We start from the raw sequence: 18839 nt of genomic DNA on the forward strand, positions 1-18839 counted from the left end.
CAATCTATTCTGCCCACTTGACCACAGCGAATGTTCTTTTAATCTTTTTCAGTCTTTACCCACCTCTGGGTGCCACTGTCCCCTCATCCATTTTAATCTTTACTTGCTTTTGCTGTGATTTCTTCTGCCATCTTCTTTCAGCACTTGGGAGGATATTGCTGAGTGGTTAAGAGATAGTAGGGGCTCTGATGTCAGACCCACCTGGATTCAAATCCTGGTGTCATCACCTCACTTCTGCTTCCTCAAGTCTTTTTGCAACCATCATTACTTCATAGGACAGGTATGCTCAGATTTGGGAAGTGCTTAGTACAGGGCTTCACCACATATTTTAAACAAATATAAATGGTAGGAATTCTTATTAACTCAGAACTTTCCCTCTAATCTCCCCTTTTTGTGTTTGTTTTGTTTTTGTAAAATCATATGCTGTGCGCCCTGTTATGTAAATTAAAATAATTGCCACCAGTGAAATGTGTACTAAAAATCTAGGAAATGATGTGCTGATGCAATGTGTGCATTTTACAATGGAGAAAACTGATGCCCATGGATATACCCCAGTGTCAGAGCTAAAAAGTGTCTTCTCCTCTCTCCAGGGTGACATCAGATGGAAGAAACAAAGGGACACACTGTCTTGGAGGATCTGAGATTGGCAAGCAAGGTCTTCACAGGAAATGGAATTGGTGCCACAGATATGGACATGCAATGGATCAAGTCCAAGAAGCTAAATAGGTGGGGTCGGGAGGTGTGCAGTAGCCAGGGCACTGGGAGGCTGATCAGGGAAGAAGCTGTTTCCTCTCCTCTCCATTATTTGCTTTGGGTTACGGACACTCTTAGCTCCATGTGGGATGATAGTAGCCAGAAACTTTAACATTTTTACAAGCATGAACAAACTAAACAGCTATTAGATTCTCCCAGAAATCCCATGGTCTACTTGTAAGTGTCTGTTGAGGCCAAGTTAAGAATACCATCCAACTCTCAAGTACTTACTCATTTAGTAGTTTTTTTCATAGCCTGGTTGAAATATTCTGAAGACTTTCTAATTTCTTTTGCATAAATCTATACCAATCAAAAAACTTTTTCCTGATTAATTTCATTTCTCAGAGACATTGAAAAGAGGAAAAGGGTATTCTGGCTAAAGGAGAAATGTGTTGCCACACAGTATACCAACACATCTTATGCGTATGCATGTCATTTTGTCCTGATGAATTTAGGCCAGATCTCAGAACCCTTCCCAACAGGTACCCAGGTATTTCCCTACAAATTGACCACAGTCAATTTGGCATGTAACAATGCTCACTTATATTCCATGTGTTCTACCCTTCTCAGCTTCCCTTGAAAAGACCGGAGCCGTATGACTAGTTCTACCCAACGGACAGTGAGTAGAAGTGATGTGCGCCACTTCACTTTTTTTTTTTTTAACGTATTTTTTAAATTTTTATTTATTTATTTATTTATTTATGGCTGTGTTGGGTCTTCGTTTCTGTGCGAGGGCTTTCTCTAGTTGCGGCGAGCGGGGGCCACTCTTCATCGCGGTGCGCGGGCCTCTCACTATCGCGGCCTCTCTTGTTGCGGAGCACAGGCTCCAGACGCTCAGGCTCAGTAGTTGTGGCTCACGGGCCTAGTTGTTCCGCAGCATGTGGGATCTTCCCAGACCAGGGCTTGAACCCGCGTGCCCTGCATTGGCAGGCAGATTCTCAACCACTGCGCCACCAGGGAAGCCCCACTTCACTTAATTTTAACTGCCTGAAGCCATCAAGAGCTAATGTGATGCTCCACATACTCTTCTTTCACTGTGGCAGACTTGGAGGTCACGTGTTGCAGGATGCATAGCTTAAAGAGGGGGGATGGCTGCCTCACGTGCACAGGATTTTACATGAACAAGACATACCAGTGTTGGATAGCACAGCTGAGGTTTAGGATTTGTCTTTGAGAGCAGGAGAATCAGGCCTAACCTGATTAATAGTGCATCCCAGATAAACCTTCTTTGCCATTCCTCCTTCTTACTAAGATGATAAAGCAGCCAGCTTTAATAAATATATGGCCGGCTGTGGGTGAATGGAATCAACCTTCTGGACCTTGAGCTCCAGGGGGATGCCAGCCTGGACACATCCTGAGTCTGTGCCTGAGTTACTGATGGGCTTCCCTCCATGGCATCTCTCTCTTTACTTTCAACAGACCTAATTTTCATAGATGAAGAAGCAACGCCCTATGTGGTTAAATGGCTTGCCCAAGGTTACACACACAGTAGATTAGAGCTGGAAGCCAGCTCTTCTGACCCCAGACCTAGGAACTCCTCCCTCTGCACTGATGACGAGTGGAAGCAGCGGGGGTTCCAGCCGTAGATTTGCTTTCCTCGACAATGTGGAATAAACACCAGGCAACAGCAGTGCACACACTCCAAATTACAAAGACCATCAGTCTTAGGAATTATCTTTAAATCTGCAAACTCTGCCTCCCATTAAGGAGAACTCCTTTTTTATTCCACCCCAAACTAGCAAGCACAGATTCTCATTGCAGCAGCAGGCATGACTTTCTCTCCTTGATTGATTGATTAATTAGTTATGTGTGCTTGGGTTCAGCAGGGAGCCCAGTGACAACTGTGACATGAAAATTACCAGAAAGTTGCAAAAATATGTAGCAGTGTTGACTTGCTGAAATGTAGTATACCAGGGATTGATTAGAAACAGACACATACAACGATCACATCTTGAAATTACCTGTCACTGATGAGGCCTTGAGAAGAATCCTTTTGATTAGGATAAATTAATTCAGTTCCAATCTAATCACCTGCCAAGAAAGAAGTGAATATTCTCTATTCTTATTTCAACTTTTTTTTTTTGGTGGGAGACGGGTGTGTATGTCTAGAATCCTGGAGTTCAGAAGCACAAAATGATCTTTGAAAAACTCAAGGCCCTGCTAGAAATCCTCTAATGGTCTCCTCATGCCTTAGGGATAAAACAAACTACTGAACATGGTCTCTAAGGCCCCATCTTGTCCAACCTTCAGCTTCCTCCCAGCCTCATCATATACCCCTTTTCCCCTCTTTCTCTGTGCTCTGGCCACACTGCCTTCTCTCCTGACCAGGTGTTATTTTGAACCCCATTCCCCACACCTACCACAGGGCCTTGGCACTTGCTATTTCCTCTTTCTGAAATTCTATCAACTCTTTCTTATTCTTCAGGTCTCAGCTCACATCACTGTCTTAGGGAGGCCTTCCCTGACCTCCTCACTAGGTCAAGCTCTCCCTATCAAAGATTCTCCTGGAATCATGCACCTCACTTCATAGCACTTGTCATGGATATAATTTTACATTTGTGTGTGTGTGTGTGTGTGTGCACAATTACAGAATTAAAATTTCCTTCCCCAAATTAGAAATTCCATGAGGACTGAGACTGCCTCTGTTTTCTGCTTACAATGCTTTCCTCCAGCTCTGGCACAGAGCAGGCCCGCAGTTTATATGTGATGAATACATGAATGAACGAATAGTTAATTGACTCAAAGATAGAGCCTGGTATTAATTTAATAAAAATCACAACCAGGCCTTTATCTTGTACTCTTTGGACAAAGAAAATGTATACGTAGATAAGAATCTTAAAAGAATCTGAAGCTTGGTGTGATTTCTAAGCAGCAGATATCCTGTTGCACAAATAAAATGGCAACTAAAAATTCCGTCCTTCAGATCTCACCTGCGTGATTCTCAGATGGTTTAGCAAACCTGAGGCATTTATAATTCAGAAGAGTCTGAAAGTTGTCTGGTGCCTTGCATGCCCAATAGAATGATTACCTTTGTGCTTGACAACCTCTTCTGACTGCAATACTAATATGAGCAAGAGGATACATATATTAATATTGGTCAGTTGTGTCAGTCAGGGGCCCAGCAAGCAAGAAGCACTTAGCTCCCTCAAAAGGGATGAACTAAATAGTGCTTAAGAATGTAAAACAAATAGCTAGTGGGAAGGAGCCGCATAGCACAGGGAGATCAGCTCGGTGCTTTGTGACCACCTAGAGGGGTGGGATAGGGAGGGTGGGAGGGAGACGCAAGAGGGAGGAGATATGGGGATATATGTATATGTATAGCTGATACGCTTTGTTATACAGCAGCAACTAACACACCATGGTAAAGCAATTATACTCCAATAAAGGTGTTAAAATAAATAAATGAATAGTGTTTAAGGAAGAGACTATTTACAGAGGTGTGGGCAGGCTTAGGGGAACCAACAAAGCATGGTGAGGCATCCAGGAATTAGCAGCAGTGGGAAGCTGTTACTACCCAGAGGTCTGAGGAAGCGAGGGAAGGGAACGGTGCAGAGAAATCTAATAAAAATGGGTGCCCCGGAGGAGGGGCCGCCATCAGGAGCTGAAGCCATGGAAGAACGCGGCCACTGCCAGGACCTTCGAGCCAGGGGTGGAGCCAGGGAGAAGAAAATCCTGGATCCTCTGTCACCTGATGACCCGCTGAAAGCCAGAGCAAAGAGAGTTTGAGGCAGTCTCTGGAGGTCAGCTCCTGGGGCCCGGAGCAAGCCGAGAAGTGTGAGGTTGGCTTTGCGAGGGGGATAGGGAGGGCAGACAGAGAGTGGCCAGCATGCCTTTGATTTTATAAAGCACTCCCTGTGTGCCACTGTTTTAAGCTCTGCGCATATTAATTCAGTCAATCTCTACAACAACCCCATAGAGAAAGCACCAATATTTTCCCCTCTTGTAGATGAAGAAACCGAAACATAAAAAGGTTAAATAACTTGCCCAAAGCCCCATAACTTGTCAGTAGGAGGAGGAACTAAAGTTCAAACCCAGGCATTCTGATTCCAGAGCCATTCTCTTCACTCTAGCGCATCAGAATTCCGAAGGATAGTCTCCATCTGGGGGTGAAGATTCAAGGTTTCTGTGCTCTTGCCGGGAACAAATCACCAGTGCAGGAACTATATACTTCTCCCCAGAAATACGATAAATACTAACTAGTCCTTTGGAGATTGGGGAAATTCAGTTAATTTTATATATACTGGGAATATACTGGGAATCTATCTTCCAATAAGCTCTGTTTTGGGTTACTGACTAATTGCCGTGGTGATTCTAAATATTTGAGCATTAATTAGGCACTTTGATTAAGGATATAATTGAAACTAAACACAAAAAAGAAAAAAAATATCTGTAAGTGTGTCCACACCATCTAGGCAGATATTAATATTAGAGATGGAGTTAAAGAATTTTTAGTGGAGGGAGAGAACACACACAAGATCTGTAAGCCTCACAGTCACCCATTTGCTCCATGACTTTGAAATTCCAATATTTGATATAGGCTTGAGAATTGAAACTGAGTCTGAAAACAGAGTAATATCAATCATATCTTATTTCTATGTAAAATAATTTACAGTTGTAAAATTTCCCTTGCTGTAAATTTGGGAAATACAGATGTACAAAAGAAAGAAAAGAAAAACCAACTATAAAGTCATCATCTAGAAAAAAAATAGCTCTGCACTTGGTGTGTCACCCTGACCGTGTCTGTGTGTATTTACAGAATTGAGATCATACTGAATGTACTGTTTTGAACTTTACCTATAACAATTAGTATTTTACAAGCATCTTTCTGTGTCATTAAATATTTTTTCTCATTTTATTTTCTATGATAAGACTTTCTTTTATAAGCATAGACCCCATTTTATCTATTTAATCCCCTAAAGCTGGACATTTTGGTTGCTTTCAATTTTTCTCCATGATAAACAACATCCTCACAACCAAACCTTTGTATTATTCTTGTAGGGATGGTATCTGTGAAGTTATTTTTTCCCTATTTGATATTCTTGACACCACTAAACTAAAGTCAGGGATTTTCTATTAGCATTTGGCTGTTTTACATGGCTAGGTTTGGAGGATGACAGATCTTTGAGAATTTAATGAAATCGACTCAGCTCACCAGTATACATCAGAAGCTTTAATCTATATCCTAAAATCCAGTTTTGAAATGTCAGTTTCATTCTTGCTTAACTGAACTTAATACTGGATAATTTTTAAAAGAACCTAAAATTAAAAAAAAAATACATGTAGGTCAAAAACATCTTTCTGCTAGGAAAAAAAAAAAAAAAAAAAAAACCTCTTGCACAGTGGGCTGAGCACTTTCAGTTAAGGAAATGTGGCTCATGAAAGCAGACCTCTTTGTTTCATTTGCTAGCCTAGGCAGTAGCTAGCTATATTAGCTTGCAAAAAAAAAAAAAAAAAAAAAAAAAAAAAAAAATCCCTCACAGACCTGTAAGTCTATAAAAAGAATGTAAGTGTCATGCACTGTGGTGGCTTCTCTCTGAAGTCCTAAAGGCATTTTTAGATGCTTGAGGAGTTCAGTCATAAGATGAAAGGACTTTGATCTTTCTTGCTAACTTAGCATGAAAAGAAATTAAGAAACTGGTCCTTTATGATGATGATATTAATTCTAAGCAAATGTACTTGCAAAATTCAGGGACATGTCAGTATCCTAAATGGAAAAGTAAAGTATGGGGGGAGGGGGGAAAGTGATCTAATTTCTCAATCTAAGGGAGAGACATCCAATTATCGGGGCAAAGGATGCTTCCTCATTTAGTACAACTGCTGAGAAAAGGGTCCTTCCTCCTAGATCCTGCTACGGTTTCCTGTTTTAGGAATATGGCTCAAGCTGCAGGCTACTAATTGCTACGTTCTGTGTTATTTTCTCATTTCAAAGACTCTTTGTCGAAGGTGTTTAGAAAAGTCTTGCTAGGCTATCAGCCATTTAAGATTCAAAATGAGGAACATATCTTCCTTTAGGAAAAATAAAATAATAAATCCTACTGTGTGCCACGGTTTGCATGGATTATGCCCTTATTCCCAAAACAACCGTAAGAGGGAGAATCCTCTGAGATCCTCTGAGAATCTGAGAGCTAACAGAGCATCTGCCAGGTCACAGAGCTAGAAAGTGGCAGGACCAGGCTTTCAACCAAGTCTGTCTGACCCTAAAGTTCATGCTATTTTAAATATACTATATATATATATATATATATATATATATATATATATATATATATATATATATATATATATATATATACCATAGAGTGACATACTTAGGGTGTACACCCTATTATAATGTACTATTATTGTAGCAGACAGTTATTCTTTTTCAGCTGTCTGGTATTCAGTCGTACTCTGCCCCAATTTCCTTTTGGATGGCTCTCCTCTTTGAATATTGGTTTAATGGGAAGGCAGTTCTCACCTACCTCCCACTATAGTAGCCTAGAAGGTCAGATCATTCCCTTTCAGGCCCCCTGGTACAGCTAGGAGGCAGTCATGTGACCAAGGTGCCCTTCAGATGCCGTTCTGAGAGGCTATGCTCATCAGAGCAGTAGATGTAGCCTAGGGATAAGATGTGGACTTTCCTCTCCAGCCCCAAGAGCCCCTTCATTCCGGTCCATTTCCTATCTCAGGTCCTCTAGCCCCTCATTGACTCTGTGAACTTCCCTCTCCCTCCAATAAATTCTCTTTCACCAAGTAGCAAGCGTTAGTTTCTAAGGTTTACAACCAAGAGTCTCAGCTGATATTATCTCTCACTTTTATGGGTAACTGGCCAGAAAATAACCCATGGTACTGAAATCTATAATAGAGTTTCAAGGGACCCTCTGAAAATTATTTCTGGGATATTAACAGCAATATATTCATTTAGATCAATAAGAGGTAGATAAATTATTAGGGCCAAGTATGGTGCTTAATGATTACCTTCACCCTTTAACTCATTTGTATTTGGGCTGTCCCCACTGACCATTTAGAGTTTTATAACTGTAAGGGACCCTGGTGATCATCTAGACTAACACCCTCATTTCCCTTTTATGAGGCTGCTTCCTCATCAGCCGTGTGAAGGATATCACATTCTCTTTACCCTTTGGACTTCAATATTCACAGTGTCACTTCCAAGGCATCCATTGTCCCTTTTGAACATTAGCCCAAAGTTATTAAGCTTAATGCACAGTTGCTTAATGCATAGGGAATGACAAAATGGTCACTGAAAGAAATCTATGCTTCTCATTTATTCTATTTTGTGGGGTTTTAATTTTAAGTGGCCTTTCCTGCTAAGTCTAAGGAGTTTTATTTTAAAATAATAATAATAAAAGGAAGGGAGAAGTATGTCATTAAGAAAAAAAAGAAGAAATGAAATCTGCAAATCATTTAAGTGATTTAGAATGGCAAAAGATAACTAACTGAAAACCAGAGAAAACAGCAACAGTTCATAATTCTACCTGGCAGCATAGGGCAGCCTGAAATATGGGTCTGACAGGCTGATCCTCTTGGGAGCGCCTTATTAGGCATTTACTGCGAAATGATTATATGCTCCAGTTAAACATGCGTCCATGTACTGTGATAGTAGGAGCACACTCAGGAGTAAGGCATACAGGGGCTGGGAGAACCAAAGTTTCTATTGAGGTTAGCAAAAGCTCCAGGCCCTGACAGATAGGACTGGGTTAGGAGATGCCCAGATATATGGTTAAATATTATTTCTGGGCGCGTCTGTGAGATCGTTTCAGGAAAAAGCATTTGAACTGGTAGACTGAGTAAAGAAGACTGCTCTTCCCGACATGGCGTCATCCAACCCACTGAGGACCTGAATAGAACAAAAGAGCAAAGGAAGGTTTCATTCTCTCTTTCTGCCAGACTGAGCTGAGACATTGTTCTTCTAGTGCCTTTGGACTGGGACTTACACCACTGACACTTCCTGGTTCTCAAGCCCTCAAGCTCAATTGGACTTTATACTACCAGCTTTTCTGGGTCTCCAGCTTGCAGATGGCACATCATGGGACTTCTCAGTCTCCATGATCACATGAACCAATTTCTTACAGTAAATCTCATTACAGCTAGATACATGAGAGAGAGAGAGAGAGAGAGATGATAGATGGATAGAGTGATAGATAGCTGGATAATCTCTTAAAGGTTCTGTTTCTCTGGAGAACCCTGACTAATACACTGAGCTTCGGCAACTGGTACTCACACAAGTGGTTGTACAGTTTTTTAAACACAGTGTCAAAAGATGTTGTAAGCTTAGAAGCAGTTAGGGGATTGTTTGAGGGAGTCCAGAGTTGAAAATTTCAGGCAGAATGTTGTAACTGCCAGTGAAGGTAGAATTCTTTCGTGGTTCTTGAGATTGTACTAATGTAGAAAGACTCCTAACTCAGGGTGGGGTTCTAAGAAGGAAGAGCTCAGCCGGGTCTCAGAGATCTAGTCAGAAAATGAGTATCTTCATTTTGCACAATAATTCATAGCTAATTTTACTACATGATAATGTTAACCAATAAATATCATCTATCATTAATCTTTAAACCAGAGTTCTAGTCCCAGAGGCAGACGGGGTGCTAGGCAGTATAGTTTTAACTATGTGGGTGCTGGAGACAGATTGCCCAATTCAAATTCCATCTCTGCCACTTATTAGGAGATTGGCTTCTGCACTGTTTAATCCTTTTAAAAATGTTAGCTATTATATTAATGGGGAAGCCTATAGAAAGGGTAGGTGCCTGCTATAGACTGAAGGTTTGTGTTCCCCCAAAACTCATATGTTAAATCCTAACTTCCAATGTGATAGTATTTAGAGGTAGAGCATTTGGGAGTTGATTAGGTCACGAGGGTGCAACCCTGGTGAATGCGATTAGTGCTTTTATGGAGGAGACCTCAGAGAGCTCTCTGGTTCCTTCTGCCACGTGAGAACACAGTGCAAACATGGCCATCTGGGAACCAGGAAGCAGGTCCTCATCAGACACTGAATCTGCTAGTGCCTTGATCTTGGACTTCCCAGCCTCCAGAACAGTGAGAAAGAAATTTCTATTGTTTATAAGTCACCCAGTCTGTGGTATTTTGTTATAGCAGCCCAAAGAGACTAAGTGCCTAAATCTATAGTCTTGGTTGGGGGGCCGGGGGGATGTTATAACTCAGAGACTTTAAACACATCTTGGGCTATCTCTACCATGACAGCTAGTGAGCCTGGTTGACCATATAACCTATTCTAAAACCTCAGGCTATATTTGCTTCCTACGCTATTTCCAATTAACCCAGAAACTGGGGCAAACCTGAGGCTGCCAGTCAGGTCTGTCAGGGAATGCAGATGAGAGCAGTGAGACAGGTCAAAAGCAGAGAGACCAAGTCAGGGGCTTAATGTTATGCCCCTATCTTTTTGGCTTTAGAGATAAGGTAGCTTTGCTGTGATTGTTTTAAATGGATAACCACACTAATGCCTCACCTGCTATAATTAGTTTGAATATTTTCATTTTGCACAATAATTCATAGCTAATTTTACTACATGATAACGTTAACCAATAAATATCATCTATCTTTAATATGTCCTGGTGGGCAATCGTTAAAATTTCCCATCTGATTTGTTGACTGAGCCAGGTGAACTTGATCAGGCAATTTGTTAGCAGAGCTGAAATATAGTCAAAAAGACTCTCTTGGCTTAGAGTTTGCATTTGTTTTTCTTTTATCTTTTCCCCAGTCATAAATCTTTGATGGGGAAGAGAGTGAAAAGGGAATGAAAAAAAAAGAAGCATTTGAAGGGATCTCTCACTCCCCACACATCCATCCTCGGAGCTGGGCAGCAAAGATTACAAATCATACTACACAAATCAAAAGTCTCTCACAGCTTCCACAGAGGAAACCATTGTCTAAATATATTCTTAGGGCTCTGTTCTCCCCAAACACTGCTCATCATGAATGGGCTCTACTCAGAGGAACATGGCATTCTGACTTGGGAATCAATGAGAAATTATGAAAAGTACAACCCTTTGCATTTTATGGTGTTGTATGAGAATGACAGAACTGGGAATCAGAAGCCTGGGAGTCCTGATGCCAGATGACTTGCTGCCACTCTGGGTCTCGGCGTCATGGTCTCTAAAGAGGAAGAACGACTCGTCTTGGAGAACAAATGGTCTCTAAACACTTTTGGGCTATTATTTTATCTGATTTGCATGGCACAGCTTTTCCCATCATTCCCATTAAAGCTATCCATGTCCTTTTATTTAAAGCCTAAGAAGTATACAATTAAGTTTTATTAATTTTCATTTTTAAATTGGAGTATTTTAAAAACTTGGGTCTATGTCTACTTATTCTTGGGTTCATATCCACTTATTTTCTGTTTTCCTCACCTGCTTTATTTTCTTTTCCTTCTCATTTCTTGACTTATTTTGAATAAATCCAATATTTGTAGTCTATGTCTTCCTCCTCTATAAACTGCTTAGTTATACATTCTTTTACTAATGTACAGCTTTGATTTATTACAAATTAATGTAAGTACTTTCAGGACTTCACAGATAACACAAGGACTTTAAAATACTTTAACTCCATTTACTCCTTCTGACTTTTCTGTTATTGTTATTATGCATTTTCATTCATACATAGAATAAAACCTCACATACTTTTTTGCATGTTCGATATCTGCTTATATTTATTCACCTATTTAACCTTTATTTTGCTCTTCATTCCTTCCTATATTCATGTTTCCTTCTGGGATCATTTTTATTTCTTTTTTTAATTAATTAATTAATGGCTGCATTGGGTCTTCCTTGCTGCGCGCGGGTTTTCTCTAGTTGTGGAGAGCGGGGGCTGCTCTTCGTTGGGGTGTGTGGGTTTCTCATTGTGGTGGCTTCTCTTGTTGCGGAGCACGGGATCTAGGTGCACGGGCTTCAGTAGTTGAGGCATGTGAGCTAGGTAGTTGTGGCGCACAGGCTTAGCTGCTCCGCGGCATGTGGGATCTTCCCAGACCAGGGCTCGAACCCGTGTCCCCTGCATTGGCAGGCGGATTCTTGACCACTGCACGGTCAGAGAAGTCCCTGGGATCATTTTTCATCTGCACTTTGGTATTTCTTTTAGTGTAGGTCTCCTAGTGAATGAATTCACTCAATTTTTGTTTGTCCAGAAACATCCTTATTTTTCTTCAGTTTTAAAGAATATTTTTACTGAATATAAAATTACGTGTTGGGGGCTTCCCTGGTGGCGCAGTGGTTGGGAGTCTGCCTGACAATGCAGGGGACACGGGTTCGAGCCCTGGTCTGGGAAGATCCCACATGCCGCGGAGCACCTGGGCCCGTGAGCCACAATTACTGAGCCTGCACGTCTGGAGCCTGTGCTCCGCAACAAGAGAGGCCGCGATGGTGAGAGGCCCGCGCACCGCGATGAAGAGTGGCCCCCGCTTGCCGCAACTAGAGAAAGCCCTCGCACAGAGACGAAGACCCAACACAGCCATAAATAAAAATAAATAAATAAATAAAATAAAATTACGTGTTGGCATTTTTCTTTCAGTACTTTAAAGATATTTTCCCACCGTCTTCTGACTTTCATCGTATCTGTTGAGGAGTAACCTGTAAGTTTTAATGTAACTATTTTATGTTATTACAAATTATGCTATAATAAATGTATTATATGATAATACATAATTAACATAAATATATTATTTTACATATATAACCTTTAAGAATATATATATACATATATATATTTAATTTTTGACTGCTTTCTAGATTTCCGCTTTGTTTTTTCAGAAACTTTATATTCTGAGCTTGGGTGAAAGATTTTCTGTTTGTTTGTCCAAATATGCTTCTTGGGTTTCATAAGGCTTCTTGTGGCCAACATCTTTTATTAGTCTTGGAAAATGTTTACTTTTAACCCTTCAAATACTTTTTCTTTCATTTTCTATTTCTCCTTTCTTCTTACCATGTCCCATATGTCTTTATGCTCTTTTCTACTTTCTATCCTTTTAGCTCTCTGGGCTTCACCCTCAATATTTTCTAGCAATTGGTCTTCCAATTTGTTAATCAACTTTCCTTCTATGTCTAATCTGATAATAAACCATTCTACTGAGGTCTTAATTTCTGCTACTACATTTTAATTCTTTAATTTATATTTTGTTTTTAAAATAAATTCCAGGTATCTAGTGAATTTATCCATCTTGACACCTATTACCTTGAATATATTAATTACAGCTATGTTAAAGTTCATTTCTAATAACACTGAAAAATGGATCATCTGCAGGTCTGTTTCTATTGTCAGTTTTCCTCTTGGTTCTTTTTCTTGTCATACCTGGTAATATTTTACCAATGGACAGACATTTTTTTTATGATAAGCATTAGAAGCTCTTGATGCTATATCCTTCCACAAAGAGTTTATCTTATCCTTTGGTAAGCAGATGGAGAAGTAGCAGATAACTTTAATCCAACAGGCACTGAACTGGCTCAAGGTTGGATTATAGTTTTCCAGACTTCTGTCCACCTCTAGTTTGTCTGTGCTCCTGAAGTGTCATCCTCAGAGATTTTACTAGTGTGATGGAACAACAACTATATGCAGTCTACAGTGCCTTGCAACAGGTGGAAGACATTACAAAAGACCTACCCGAGTCATTGCGCAACACAAAAAAACCACTATTTGGGGTCTAGGATAGGTGTGTGACGTGCAGGACTCCCAAGGACATCAATAGTGACCAAGGAATCTGCTTAATCTGCCATGAAGTCCAGAAATGGTCTGATAAAAATGATATACACTGGCTTTTCCACCTGCCTTACAACCCCACTGCTGCTGGGCTAATTGAAAGGGTGAATGGACTACTTAAACAACAGTTGAGATGGGAAACCCACTCTCTCAACATGTGGACACATCCCAGGAGCAGTGTCCCAGTGCTTGTACCATGTTAACCCAGAGGAAAGTAGTCAACACAATCCGAGTTCAACTTTCCGTTGCCATCTATCAGATGGGACAATAGCTCGTTTTTGCCCTTGCCACAGGATCTACCCCAAGGGGAACACATTATAAAGTGGCCCTGTGTGACAGGTTAAGTCCCTGGTGGTTTGGGTTTGCTACCCCGTGGGGAATAGGATTAGAAAGGGCCTTACAGATTTCACCCATCTTCTACTCGGACCCACCTAAGACTACTACGGTAATTAACATGGGCCCCCTACTGGAGAAAATTACATTAACTTTGTTGGTCTATTGTTATACCACCTTTTCAGTATTTGGCACCGGCTGTGGGGACTGAGGATGGACAGGCGGTTTGGTACTGCAGCACAGGACGAACCACAGGCAGGGGTGGTTATTATCCCAGAATGTTGCTACTGCTTGTATTTTGTTAAATGGTCATGGTCTTCCCTGTACTGTGCCTGTTAAACATCTTGCATTTCATCCCTAGTCTGAGCGGAGGGAATCTGTTTGCAGACTGAGCAAAAACAGTGGCCTCACTGCAAAATGAGTTTGATCGCTGGGTCTACAGCGAGATGCCATTGTTGTCCTCTGGACTTCCATGAAAAATTGATAAGCACCTGGCTCCAAAGTGTGCCCACGTCTTGGGCTCTTGATACTCTTTTAGCTGTTGTTTGTATTGCATTTGTGGTGTTTGGTGCACTGCTATATACCTGACCCCAGGGATATCGCAGAAGAGGGGCAGACCAAGATTGTGAGGGTCGTGCAGGGTATGTAGGGGTGGAGTGTGTGGTCAGGCCACTCAAGATGGCTGTTCTCTTCTTGGTACATCCCCTGCTTGACCAGTCCCTGATTCACTCACATGATTATCCAGTCATCTTAATTATAGGGCTTAATTATATGTTTCTGGCAACTGATAAGCCCACTGGATGTCAATTCCACCTATAAATGGTAGTCTCCTTCTCCCCGGAGGAGCAAAGACTGCTGCCGTGTCATGCCTGCCATCTGCCCACATGGTGTGGTGCCACTCCAGGACCTTTGTGTAAGATCCCCGTGTCCAGTAACTCAATGATGTCTCAAAAAAAAAAAAGAAGAGTGTTACTGTGATAGCTTTTAAAAGATGGTTATGAATCCTTTGACCCCACTCCTATTGAGAAGTGAGGTCTATGACCCCTCTCTTTAAATTTGGGCAGATTTGTAACTGCTTCAACCAACAGATTACAGCAGAAGTCATAAATGGCCATTCATCTTCTGCCTTGTGATCCAGGAACACTTGCTTAAAGCCCTGAAACACCATCTAAAATATCCAAGTACTCCGTGACTTCCGTGTTGGCTAGACCACACATAGGAATTCTTGTGAACGGTCCTATCTCATCCTGTCCTTTAGAGGTTCCTTCCCAGGTTCCATGTACATGCCTGAAGAAGCCATCTCAGAAGCTGATCTCGCAACCTTACCTCTTCTTGCTCCCCGACTGAAATCCCAGACGCCAAGGAATAGAGAAGAGTCATCACCACTGTGTCTTTTCTGAGTTCCTGATCCACAGACTCTATCAGCATTATAAAATGGTTGCTAAACATCTACCTAGTCCAGTAAAATATACCTCCTCTGCTCCCATTGCTTCAAGATTGTACTCTCTGCTTACCAGCTGTTAAACCCATCATGAATTATAGGAATCTGTGCATCATGGAATCTTCAGTTGAAACAAGACGATCTAGTCTAACCTGCCACCCAAATCAGATATTCCCATCTCTAAAATGTTGTTATATAACTCCTGCCAAGCAATTTATTGCTCTTGGCAAACTGAATTAGAAAATTTCAAGAAAATACAACCAGTTAGCAAAGACTGTCTTAAGAGCGATTTAATAATATTTGCTATTAGAGAGGGGCTGGGAAACGAAGAAGAATGAGACTTAGTCACTGGCCTCAAGGGCATCACAGTCTTTCATGGAGAAAACATACTCACAACTAACTATCCTCTAATGTTATAAGAGATAAAGATGTACGAACAAAGAATGGCACACCTATAAGGAGGAATAATTCTAGTTAGGTATATGGGAAGGTCCAACAGAGAAAGTGACATCTAACTTGCCCTTTTTCCTTAGTTGATGTGGTTTCCAAGTCCTTCCATGTCCTAATCGCCACCCCTCATCTGGACACTATCTAGTTTTTCAGTTTCCTGGGAAATATAAATTGCCTAATATTTTTAAATAGTCTACTTGAATGTGTTACTTCTATTTATTTTATTCTATTTATTCCATTCTAATATTTCATCAGCATTTTTATCATCTGGGTCATAGTTGGTCCATATACAGCTTAAAGTATATTTAAGAATCTTGGGACTTCCGTGGTGACACAGTGGTTAAGAATCTGCCTGCCAGTGCAGGGGACGTGGGTTAGATCCCTGGTCCGGGAAGATCCCACATGTTGCGGAGCAACTAAGTCCGTGTGCCACAACTACTGAAGCCCACGCGCCTAGAGCCCGTGCTCTGCAACAAGAAGCCACTGCAGTGAGAAGCCCGCATACCACAACGAAGAGTAGCCCCTGCTTGCCGCAACTAGAGAAAGCCCGCGTGCAGCAGCAACAAAGACCCAAAATGCAGCCAAAAATAAATAAAATTAAAAAAAAAAAAAAAGAATCTTTTCCACCTGGGTTATTTTGAAATCAGGTTTTTGTGCCATTTGTATTTTGCACCTGCATTCAGGACTTTAATTCTACATCTGAGTCCAGTGTTTCAGCATCTGTAGAATTTGTGGGGGAATGGGACAGAGTGGAAAATTTCTGATCTCAAATTCTAACAAATGAGCTCTTCCAGGTCTGTGTCTGTTGCAAATTTAATGAGAAAGCCTTGTGTGACTTTCTCCAAGGTGGTGATTAAAAATGTTGACCAAGACCGAACCATGTAAACTAGGCTTGGACAAAAATATATTAATGCATTTCTCCTCTTAGGTGACTGATTTGCATTTTAACAGTGGCCTTCTGGAGAATAGGTATCTTTACCCAAAGAAATGATGTAGATGATAGGAATATTAGGCATGATAGATGGTCACTTTGGGAGATGTTATTAGGCATGGAGTCCTTTCATGCTTCTTAAATCAGACTCTCTGGGCAGCCTTCTATGCAGCCTATTTTGATGTGTCTCCATCATTCTCAAACTCTCCTGCATACTGGAATCCCCTGGAGAGCTTTAAAAAGTACAGAAGCCTGGGTCCCACCCCTAGTGGCCTGGTCTGTGGTAGTTTGGGAAGTTAACCAGGTGATTCTAATATGCTGTGAAAGTAGAAAACTGCTGCTTTTGCAGAAATTCATTAATTCTAGAAGAAAGAGTATGGGGTTAAAGGTCAAACCAGGATAGATTTGAACTCTGTTGCTTAATAGATTTTTGACTTGGACAGATTGCATCATCTGAGCTTCAGCTTCTTTATCTATAAAATTGGGGCTAATAAGACCAAAATGCAAGGTTATGGGAAGGATTAAAAGAGATAATGTGTTTAAAGTAACTAGTGCATAGTAAGCAAATTATGGATGTCACCCCTCTCGTCTTTCTTCCATGAGTCCCCTGAGTTGATCTATAGAACAAGGTCAACTATGGCTGGAAGACAGATTCGATGCTTAACCTCTCTTTGCTGGTGCCCCTCCAAAGATCAGATAACCTGACCTTTGGTGACCTGTCCCTGAACTCTTCTGCCTCATGGAATGACTTATTCATCATTTAAAATGCACAAAAGTAGCTTAACTGAGAAATAAAACATATAATTGACTTTAAATTGCCAAATAGAAATGTTTCACTTTCCAGTTTGTAACAGGAACTGGAGGGCCTCAGAAATGCATCCTATTGACTTGAGTTGTGGCTTTGTCCTGACGGCCTTCTGAGACCTGTTTATGGGGAAGAATGCACCCCAGCCAAATAGTCAGCATGCCATTGATGTGTATCAGAGAGACAGAAAAAGACTAAAGTGTTATAGTCCACTATTAGTCTAATAAAAAAAGTAGTTCAAGAAAAAAAAAAAGAAAATTTTCACTTTCCAACTGTGGCCATAGAAGAGCATGCACTGACCAAGTTTCATCAATAAGCCCTCTTTCTCGTTAAGAAAACTTTTCATGAATGTGGAATTTTTTGTGGGTATGAAACTCAGCAAGAAAAATATGTACTAGACAAAGCTTTTATTATTTTTTTAGCTATTCCTTTTGGAAAATCCTAACCAAAATACCAGATAGAATAAGAGTTCTCAACATCTGAACAGCTAAATGGTTGTTTGAAAGAAAAGGTTAACTGATGTGTAGCATGTGTAGTGAAATTGTATGTGTTCTTAAGTTTTTGAAATGTAAAGATATAGAGTCAGAAGTCAGAGTATAGAATTTAAATTTCACTAAAGTTTTAATGTAATTAAAGCCTATTGTTTCATTTACATCCTTTCCTCAACTCAAAGATACACCTGTAATTGTTTAAATAATATGAGAAAACAAACCCAAATTTATTTAATCTTATCTCCTCTCTTGCCTCTCTCCTCTCTTCTTATTTCATCTCATTCATTCCAAAAACATTTATTGAGCTCCTAGTATTCCTTAGGCGTTAAGAATATAAAGATGAATCAGATACATGGTCCCTGACTTCGAAGAGCTCACAATCTAGCATAAAAAATAATCAAAACCAAACATAGTTGATGAAAACTGAAGAAGGTGTGTAGTCTAATTAACAGTATTGTAGCAATATCAATTTCCAGGTTTTGTTATTGTACTATAGCCATGTGAGTTGTCAGTGTTGGGGGAAGTTGAGAGAAAGGTACATGCTACTATTTTTACAACTTCCTGTAAGATAATTGTTAGAAAATAAAAAGTTAAAAAAATCCAGCATGGTAAGATAAATACTAGAGTAGGGCAGATTTTTTTCAGGATAACAATAAGAAAACATGATCCTACAAAGAGAATGATGGAAAGCTTCACAAAGGAGATGGTAGGAAATCTGGCTCCTGAAAGATGGCTAGAAAATTCCCTGCTGTCTTAGTTTCCTATGGCTACTGTAACAAATTACCACAATCTTAGTGGTTTAAAACAACAAAAATGTATTCTCTTGTAGTTCTGGAGGGCAGAAGTTCTGAATCAGTCTGCTGGGCTAAAGTCAAGGTGTCAGGAGGGCTGGTTTCTTCTAGAGGCTTTAAGTGGAAAAACAATTCCCTTGCCTTGTCT

The sequence above is a fragment of the Eschrichtius robustus genome, chromosome 11 (genome assembly GCF_028021215.1).
Source record: "Eschrichtius robustus isolate mEscRob2 chromosome 11, mEscRob2.pri, whole genome shotgun sequence".
Lineage (NCBI taxonomy): Eukaryota > Metazoa > Chordata > Mammalia > Artiodactyla > Eschrichtiidae > Eschrichtius > Eschrichtius robustus.